The sequence below is a fragment of the Grammomys surdaster genome, unplaced genomic scaffold (assembly GCF_004785775.1).
Source record: "Grammomys surdaster isolate TR1022 unplaced genomic scaffold, NIH_TR_1.0 126063, whole genome shotgun sequence".
Taxonomy (NCBI): Eukaryota; Metazoa; Chordata; class Mammalia; order Rodentia; family Muridae; genus Grammomys; species Grammomys surdaster.
This window is the reverse complement of record NW_021620873.1, coordinates 181,772-192,314: the sequence shown is the minus strand read 5'-3', so window position 1 is coordinate 192,314 and position 10,543 is coordinate 181,772. Positions and strand designations below refer to the sequence as shown.

The following is a 10,543-nucleotide window of genomic DNA, read 5'->3' as shown; positions in this document are numbered from 1 at the left end:
TCTTTTTTTTTTTTTTAACTAAAACAGCTGGCCATTTTATTTTCACGTTTCACAATGTAAGTGAAAATAGCCCCTTTTGTATCACTTCTCCCTCCAAAAGTATCCTCTCTGTTAGGAAGGAAGTTCCTTGCCATGTGTCTAGTAAGCACTCAGGCTCAGGACCAAGATCTCTTGGTGAAACAGCACATACAAAACGATGAAGAGCGCTTTTGCTCTTATCTGTCTGGCCGGGTCATGCCGGGCCGCGTGGGCACCATCATCGGGTGGGCAGGAGGTCTCATCATGGGAGGCCTGGGCATCATGGGCATGTGGCCTCCCATGGGTGGTCTCATCCCAGGAGCTGGTCCCACAGGCATCATCTCAGGAGGAGGGGGCCCATCATTGGCATCATGGGAGGGCCTACCATGTGGGGGTGCAGGCATCATGCCAGGCCAAGGCGGACCCGGGAGACTGGGGGGAGGCGGGATCATGGCCCCTGCAGGCGGAGGAGCAGAGAACGGAGCCAGAGGGATCTTTCCTTGTTGAAATGCAGCCGTTGTTTTGTCAATCAGGCTCTGGGCCTGTTCTTCCATCCATTTCTGGTAATAGTCTTTCACATTCTCTTTGTGTTTCCGACCACTGCAGTGTGTCTTCCTCACAGACGGGGAATCGTGGGTAAGATATGTATCACAGTAGTCACAATAAAACGTAGGCATGGTGCTCACAGGCCATTGGCTACCCGGGTCCACTTCTTGTTTTTAATATTTTTGTTGGATACTTTATTTATTTACAATCCAGATGTCATCCTCTTTCCCCATTTCTCCTCCCTAGAACCCCCATCCCATCCACCCTCCTCCTTTATGCCCATTTTCTTGTCCTTGGCCCAAGTCAGATTCTTGCCAAGCAGCCCCAAAAGCTCTCCATCTCTCCCCCTTTTTTATTTCATAAACAAGACTGAGCCTGTCTTAGGTTGTTCTGCTAAGAATGGCTTCCTTACCCGTCATGGAATATGCATTATCAAAATCAATGTACTTCTGTCTGAAGAAGCAGAATCTGAAGGAATTCTGTACTCTGCTATCATCTCATGAGAAGACATGTTTTGAAACACCTTTCAGGACAAAGCAAAATAAGATTAGATAAAAGCACAGATGTACCCACATATAGGAATAACTACCCCACATATAGGAATTACTACCCCTAATGATAACTACATCAAGAAATATTTTTATTCCTATTTAAGCCTTCTCTAGAATTAGCGAACTTTTGAAACAAACAAACAAACAAAAAGCGTCTGAAGGGGTTTCTACCCCTGTAAATGTTAAGCGTAGGATAAAAACAGCGCGAACACTATAGGAACAAGATCAAAGTGTTGTTGCTATGGATTGAATGTAAAATGTCCACATAGATTCCTGTGTTTGTACACTTGGTTCCTGGGTGGCGGCACTACTGGGGACCAATGTGGAACCTTTAGAGGAAGAGTTTGACTGGAGGAAGTAGATCCCTGGGGCTGGGCTTTGAGATTTTATATAACACAGTTCCATTTTCTGTTTGTTCTCTATCCACTTCTCTTTGTTTTCTGCTTAGAGACTACTGATAAAATGTGATGAGCCAGCCTGATGCTCCTGCTATCTTATCTTCCATGCCATGATGGACTATAACCCCCTCTAGACATGTGAGCCAAAATAAACCCTTTCCCCAGGAGTATTTTACTACAGAAACAGAAGAGAAAATAAGATTACAGTATAAGATTTGTTTGTAATATATATGAAGTAACACTACTTGAAAATAGATCCAGGTATATTAAAATAGACATTAGGATTAAAAACAAATCATTAAGACACTAGAACTAAAAAAATTGAGGTAATCCTTCAGGAAGGAAATAAAGACATAAAAAGTATTCAGTCCAATAGAAAGAAAAAAAGAAACAAAAACTTTAAAATTGAATGAAAACAATAAAAATGAAGAAATGATAGGTTTAACCTTATCCATATCGATTATAACATTAAATATAAGTTATCTAAATAATTCCTATAAAAGAGAGGTGTTATCAAATTAGATTTTAAAAAGCAAGACCTAAGCCTGTGCTATTTATAATATAAAGTACAAATATGTAAATAAGTTACAAAGTCAAAGAATAGATTAATATATTGTCATTCTAATAAAAATCAAAGAAACTTAATGTTGCTGAGTAGGATCCAGCAGAATGTCAAAGCACAGAAGCTGCAAAGGATAAAGAAGCTTATACACAATTAGAGAAATCAATTCATGAAAATCATATAATATCCTGAAACATTTATAAACATAGCAACTAACTTTCAAAATACATGAGGTTAAAAATAATTTCAGAACTCTAAGAAGTGACAGGCAACCCCGGAGCCTTGATCAGGAACTACACAATCTTTTTCCAGTACCAAAGGAAAAACAAGCAGAAAAACAGTAAGGCTAGAGAGGAGGCAGCTGACTACCAGCCTGTCTAATGGGATTTACATTCTCCTGGTACTGAGGAAAGCAGGAGCAAAATTCCAATCTTTTCAACCTCACACACAGTGTTTACCAAGGTAGCCCATACTGTGAGCCATACAAAAATAAATGATGTATATGGATTCAAGTCAATATATGTTCTCAGATTTCTATAGTGTTAAATAAGAAAATTAATAACATACCAGTATAAGAAAAACTCCAAATATTTAGAATCTAATGCATTACTAAATAACCCAAGGTCAAAAATTAAAACATGTATTATAAAATACTTCAAAATTAATAAAAATAAAACCAGACATTTTAAAATTTTAATGTGACATCAATAAAGCATTGCTTAGGAAAAAATTAATAGTTCCAAATGACTATATTGGTATAAAAATTGTCTTAAATCAATAACCTTACATTTTTACCTTAGGCAAGTAGAAAAAGAACTACAAAAAAAAAAAGCCCCAAATAAAGAAAGTAAAGATAAAAGCGAGAATCAATGACACAAAAAAAGATAAAAATGGAAAAATCAATGAAACCAAAAGCCAGTACTTTGGGAAGATCAATAAAACTGAACAATCTCTTGCTGGATTGATCAAGCAAAAGAACTACCAGCAGCAGCTATAAAAGTGACATCATTATTGAGTCTACAGATTTTAAAGGAATTATAAGGGGTTAGCATAAATAATTGCATGCCAGTAATGTCACAACTTAAATGAAACAGAGACAATCCTCAGAAGACATCAACAAACACAGCTTACTTGGGAAGAAGTAGACACCCTGCGTATCGTTGACACATGCATCCATTATCTACTATGGCCTGAGACTGTAGCTAACAGCCACACAAAGGAAAGGCCAGGCCCAAGGGACTACATTGGAAAATTTACCAAACATTTAATGGATAGAAATTGACATATCCTCCTCTTTTGAGGAAACTCAACCTGCTCAAGGCTGAGATTACTCATGTACCGAATACAGAAAATGATTTATGAGCAAAGAAAACCACAGACCACACTTTCTCTTGAACACACACACACACACACACACACACACACACACACACGCCATTTTTACTTAATTTTACCAAGTGGAGTTGAATAATACACAAAGATGATACTTGCAGCATGATTGTATAGAACAGTGGCTCCCAGCCTTCCTCAAGCTGCAACTCTTTAATACAGTTCCTCATGTTGGTTGGGGACCCCAACCAAACAATTATTTTCATTCCTACTTCATAACTGTAATTTTGCTACGACATGAATCATAATGAAAATATCGGCTCGTCTGATGGTCTTAGGTTATCCTTGTGAAAGGGCTGTGCAACCCCAAAGGAGTCATGATCCACAGGTTGAAAACTGGTGTAAAAGTGCTCCCAGGGGTGGGCATCTAGGTTTCTCTGTGAAAAACAACTGATACAATGAACTATACTACAATGGTGAAGATTGTAACTGTCTATAATCAGCTTAATATATTGTAATAAAAAAGCTACGAAAGTCATGCACTCAGACCTAGTAACTCTCAGCACATTAGCCATAGACAGGAACTACACCATATGGATAAAATCAAAATTTTTCTTTTTACCAAAATAATCAGTCAGAAACCTAAAAATGAAAAATAATAGCATTTACCATGGCATCACAACATTAGAAGGGCTTAGCAAATATGTGCAGATAAATCTTATGAGGGATGCAAAAGGCTTGTGAAATTTTTAAAAAGCCACAAAACATGGTTGAAAAGAAATTAAGGAAGACCCGAATGAATGGATAGAGTGCTCACGGTTCATGGATTGGAAGAATTTATAGGTTAGGGTGAAAAAAATCTCATTGACTGAAATATAAAAACCATCCAAAACAAACCGATGACAACCTAGCAAGTGTTCTTGTACCTCAGAAACTGACTCTAAGTCATTCTTTTGAATCTGAAGAAGCAGTTGAGGTATCCAGGCCACCCATCTCAAGTACTCTTCATCAGAATGGCATCCTCAGGACAGCCGGGCATCCGTACAAAGAAAGACAAATAAGTACAGGACAGAAGGAATCATCTGAAGTCCTTGCTTGTGTGCAGACAACTGATTTTTAAAGAAAATGACAGTGACATTCAATAAACGTAGGGTCTATCTTTAGGAAATATTGTCTTGGGCATCAGATATCCACATGCCAAACAAATAGCCTATGTGTAAAACATGCAACATACGTAAAATTAACTAAAGCTATATCTTAGAGTAAAAGATGAATACTAAAACCAGATGGTGTGGAGAAAACAGCGTGGGAGCTGGATGAGAGTTGTTTTAGACAGAATACTAAAAGCAAGACCCAAAGGACATATTGATAAATTAGACCTCCTCAAAATAGAAACCTTTGTTCATCAAAGAAAGATAAAAAAGAGAATGAAAAAAAAAGCTGAGGGAAAGAGATTGGTAGTCATGTGCAATGTAAGATTTTTATCTAGAATAAATTTCTCTCAGAACAGTAATTTTTAAGGTAATAATAAATCTCAGGCAAAAGAGTGCACATACCTGGCACCTTCACTTCTGATTCAGGGTGCTCTCCACCTTTCACCAGTTCTGATGACTTGCAGTCATGATCTAAATGTTGGGACCCAAGGCCCATGTATAGAGATTTAATCCCCAGTTTACCAGTATGAAAAGAGGAGGTCACTGGAGTGTGCTTTGTCATGCTGACTCCATTCACCTAAATGAAGTTGATGTCCTTATCAAAAGATGCCAAGAGAGCAGATGAGGACACAGCAATAGGCCCCATCTTGGAGGCAACAAACACACCCAGACACTGAATCTGCTGGTGCCTTGACATTGGGCTTTGTAGCTATACAAGAAGGAAGAAAAAGGTGATCCAGAAGAGGAGAGATGGAGGAAGCAACACTGAGGAGAATGGATACAAAGCACAATATATTCAACTGTACCCATGTCACAGTGAAAACCACTAATATTCACAGTTAATATGCATTAATATTTTAAGGGGCTGGGAATGCAGCTCAGCAGTAGAGAACTACCTAGTTTGTGTGAGGCCTTGGGTCCAGTTCACAGCACTGAAAGAAATTATGAAGAAAAAAAAAGAAGAAGAAATGAAATAAATTAAAAGCAAATAAATGTTTCCCAATCAGAAGTGTTTTTTTTTGTATTAACAAGAACAGACTATGACATCTCCTGACAGTCATCTCGACTGAGATTATCCCTCAAAAATCTATGCTCCAAACCCTCACAGCCATCTCTACATTTAAACAGGGCAGTTACAGTGATGGTCTGTTAAGCTAGCACTTTCTTTCTCCATCTTCCTCTCTGGCTGTTCTGCAGTCACTCCGGCCTCTCTTTTGCCTCTTAGACAAGTCAAACTCACCTTTTGGATTCCTGCTTTTTTATAGGGTAGCATCCACATCTCACTTGGCTGGTCCTGTCTGTCAGTTTCCCATCTAATCCAGTCCAATGAGTCTGTCTGTATCATGACATTATTTCACTATGCAGAGCAGTGGTTTGTCATGACCTGAAGCCACACCTGTTGAGGTTTAATCTGTTGCTATGTATCGTGATTCTAAGTGCAGGATCTCAAGATCTAGTTGCTCCAGAGATTAGAGGGTCTGCACATAGACCCAAGCAACGCTATGTGACCTTGTCCCCAAGTTATTTCTGATTGGTAAATAAAGATGTGAACAGTCAATAGCTGGGTAAGAAAGACTTAGGCAGGTTTAAAGCACTGAGGCTTGGGGTCAGAGGAAAACCACAAGGAAGAGAAAAAGGTGAGGAAAGGAAGAAGTCGCTATGGGTTAGGTAAGTCATAAATGATGGCCATGTGTGTTGGCTAACTGGAGTTAAGAGCAGCCCAGATGAAACATGGTAAATTATTTAATGGGATTATTATGTGAAATAGACATAATATCATAGAGGATAGATATCTGCCCAGCTCTTGTGCCGACTGAAAATATAAAGGTTGTGTGTGTCTTTTATCTAGGACCTATAGTCAGAAGCAGGACAGAAACCCTGGGTTGGGATTTAAACTTTCTACAACAGCCTGCTTGTACTACCCATTAGTGACTTTGTCCTAAGATATAAGGTCCAGGAATCAAGGATCAAACTGCACTCTCCACATGTGTCATGTTGTCCAGCACACTCCCAGGAGACCTAGGCAAGGTCAGCTCAGCTGCCATTGGTTCATAAGAGAATTGCACGTTCCCTCTGTGCTGGACAATCATCGCAAAATATCCAAACTCTGGGTCTTTCCATGGAGCTGTCATTGGGATGTGAAAAGGAGTCTTTACATTCCCAGTATTGTTTCAAAGAAACCTCTCAGGGTTTCTACCTGGCATTATGGTGTCATGAGCCAAAAAACCTGATGAGAATGGAGGAAAACACACAGAACGTCCAAAAAAAGAAACTGCCTTTTGCTTTGCCTTCCACAGATAGGAGTTTTCTCCTGAAGATCTGCAAGATGGTTCATTGTTTGTTCCTTCCACAGAAGCATGAAGGCTTCATTTCAGATCCTCAGCACTGAGTTAAAAGGTGGTGCACAGGAATCCTAGCCCTGGGGAGGTGGAGACTGGAGAATCCCTTCCACTGGCTCACGAGTTATTGTAGTCACTCCTTGAGTTCTGGGTTTGGTGAGAAGCCGTGTTTCAGGATGTAAGGTGGAGAGTGATTGAAGAAGTCGTCTGACATTGACTACTGTCCTCCTACACACACACACACACACACACACACACACACACACGAAAGACAGAAAGAGAGAGAGAAAGAGAACTGCATGAGAGTCAAGATCACACTCCTGATATTCCTATGACAAGCACAAACATGCTATGCAATTTTGTATATGGTGTGTAGAAATGTCATGCTTAAAACTGTTGAGTCCACTTCAGGCTTTCTGGGATTAAGTGGCTTAGCACTTCCTCTCCTTGTGTACAAACTAAGGAGTCTAATCACATGGGATGCAAGGATCATTGACAGTACATGTAAAACACTCTTTATAGATTCTAGAATATAATTCAATGTTCAGAGATAATACCAACAATGATTCAAGGTGTAATTATTCAGATGAAAATTTTGAGTGACACCAACAGCTTTTTGTTTGTTCTACTGAGCCCACATCTTTTCAGGCTGGGGACTGGGTGGCATGTAAAAAGGATACACAATGTTTGCATTTATGGTTTTCAGTTTAGGGAAGAGCAAAGGTAGAGCAGTGTTTGGAGGAAGCGTGGAGTACCTATTCACCAGTGTCATTCTGTCTTACAAGCATTCTTCCTATCTGTCCCAGGAAGGGAAGTCCACCTGAATTCTGACAATAGTGACAATGCTTGCACCACAAGGCCATCTCCCTACTCTGCCTCCCCACTCTGCCTCATTTCATGTCTGGGCAAAAGGAGACTGCGCATGAGATGAAAAACTACCCATCTGTGTGAAGGCTTCCTAGAACAAGATGCCTGAGTCACTCACAGGAGAGTGGTGCCAGGAGCCCCTGCAATCCTACACCTCTCTGCATGACCTGAGTATCAGCATCTTCCTTCTGTCTCAGAAGAGGAGCATGTACAAGCCCCCAACAGATATCTCATGGCAAGAGAAGAAAGGGAAGCTGTCCATTTAAATAGCTCAACACAGCAAGTTCAGTCAGCACACAGCCCCTTCGTTCAAGTAACATAAAACCTAAGAGAAAAGGGAAAGAGAAAAATTAGAGCCCCGGCAGGTTTTTTGCCTTCTTTCTTTTGCCAATGCTCTTATTGGGTGTCTGGGAGTAAGAAAGGGGAAGCTTTTCTGATCATAAAAGGGACTACACAGAGCCATTGCCAAGTTGGTGCCTTAGAATGGTTGAGTCAAGTGGGGGAGCAGGAGAGTCTCTTCCCAGTAGATGAGGGCAAAGTTCCTTGCAAAGCCATTTCCTTAGCAAAGCACATCTTGAGGAATGGCTGCCTGGGTCATATAGATTTGTTGCATTTAGACAGAGACGCAGGAATGAAATTATAAAATGTAAAAGAAATACAAAGGGCATTAAAGAACAGATGGCAGAAAAGTACTGAATCCCCCCCATTTGGCAGCTGGAAGGAGTTTTCCTGGGGTGGACTGTATTAGCAAGCAGCTTCTGTCTCTAGACTGCTGTGCATGGAAGATTTCATTTGACAATAGAGGAATCAGATGAAGGTCCAATATCTGCACAAGATTTGGGAGCAATGCAGAACTGGCCAGGGCTAGGCATCTTTAGTTTTAGAGTCTGTATTTTGTAGTGTGTCAGCAACATTTACTCTCTTTATGGGTGTTGAAAGGCATTATCTTGGTGTTATACCAAAAAACTCATGAACAAAGAGTGGTGGTTTGAATATGCTTGGCCCATGGGAAATGGCACTACTAGGGGTGTGGCCTTTTTGGAAGAGGTGTAGCCTTTTTAGGGGAAGTGTGTTAAAGGAAGCCATAATGGTTTCCTCTGTTCAGCAATTCTGTGAGAGAATCATGACTGGCTAAGCCCTTAGTGTGGTAGTCAACTAACAACTGCAGACTGAGGTGAGCATGGAGCAGAAAAGAAGCCGTGTTTCTAATACAGAAAATTCTTAATTTCACAGCCTGCTCCTTCCTCGGAACAGTTTGTCGTTATTGCTAATATCTAAGTGAGGCGATTTGCATTGACATCTCAGTGAGGTAAATATTATTGTAGTCATTTTTCATTGAGAAAACTGAGATCCCTGGAGAATATTTAATGTCTTCAAGATCACAGAGGTAACAAGTAATAAGACCAGGCCTGTCCTGGACAATGGGGCATTGTAGAATGTGTGCTACTTGATCAACTTTAATATTAATGTGCTTCTGGGTATGATAGTTATCATTTATCCCTGTCTGACCAACTCTGCTGCAGGTAGAAGAGACATCTTCTCTCCTCCCTATGCTGTACATCTTAGCCTCGGGCATGCTCTGCATCAAGACCAAGGATGCCAAGGCACCAGGTGAGATGTGATCCAAATGCCTGCCAAGGAAGGCACAGATGGTTCTGCTAAATGGTGAGATCAAGTCCCTGCTGCAGTAATGGCGGTGAGCATCCCACATAAAATAATTACTTCCAGTTTGCCTGGCAGGTTGGATGAAGTCCGAGGGAAAGCTCACTCTTCTCTCACAGCTTTGAGCTTTCAAGCTGTGTCTTCCCAAATGAAAAGGATCTCTTTCCTGTGATTCTTTGTAAGATCCATTTATTCATGACAGAACTACCTCCATGAGTGACATGGTCTATTTGGAGTCCCTCTGCTGGACAGGGACCAAGATGGGGAAGGAGATTAAGCTTCATGAAGGTTTAAATCTACAGCTGAGGTCCAAGGGGCAGTCAGGAGAAACACAGTGCCGAGTGGGGAGATCAGAGGACAAGTTACAGGAGTCTTTTTCCCCCCTTGCATCATGTGTCTCCCTGGGATCAAACTCATGTTGTTAAGCTTGGCAGTGAGCACTCTTATCCATGAACCAGATTGAATACTTTTTAAGTATTAAAAATACTTTTCAGCATATATTTCTCATCTTATTAACAGAATCACCTCTGCAGAGACATATGCAGGGACTTTTGCTCATTTTAAACAGGAATCCTAGTGGCCATGTAACCTGGTCAAGTTCTCTAGGCTAGTTAGTTATATCTTTTAAAATCATGCAATGATTTTTCCATCTGTGCAATGGCAGTGACCATGTGTGGCTTAAGGAATGCAAGATGCACTAGAGGAGACAGAGATCATGGAACACATGGGAAGGTACATGGAACTGAGTGCAGGCACTGGTGGAACCTTTCAACTTATGTTCTAGTTTGGAGCCATCTGTGGTCTCTACCTGTTAAAGCTTCTGTCCTTTGTCCTCAACTGTGTTTAGAGACCCTGGTTCCTCTCATACCTGCCTCTGTTAGTTTTCTTGAATTATAGGGCTCAAAAAAGCCAATGTCTGTTTGTCTGTCTGTCCCTCCCTCCTCCTCCTCCTCCTCCTCCTCCTCCTCCTCCTCCTCCTCCTCTTTCTCCTTCTTCTTCCTATTCTCTCTCTGTCTCTCTCTGTCTCTCTCTGTCTCTGTCTCTCTCTGTCTCTGTCTCTCTCCCTCCCTCTCTCTCTCTCTCTCTCTCTCTCTCTCTCTCTCTCTCTGTGTGTGTG

At 40.8% G+C, this 10,543-nt stretch overlaps 1 pseudogene; it reads right to left on the bottom strand.

The window, feature by feature from the left end:
• Window positions 1–215: 215 nt before the first annotated feature.
• LOC114610831 lies at window positions 216–695 on the bottom strand (annotated as a pseudogene).
• Window positions 696–10,543: the final 9,848 nt, after the last annotated feature.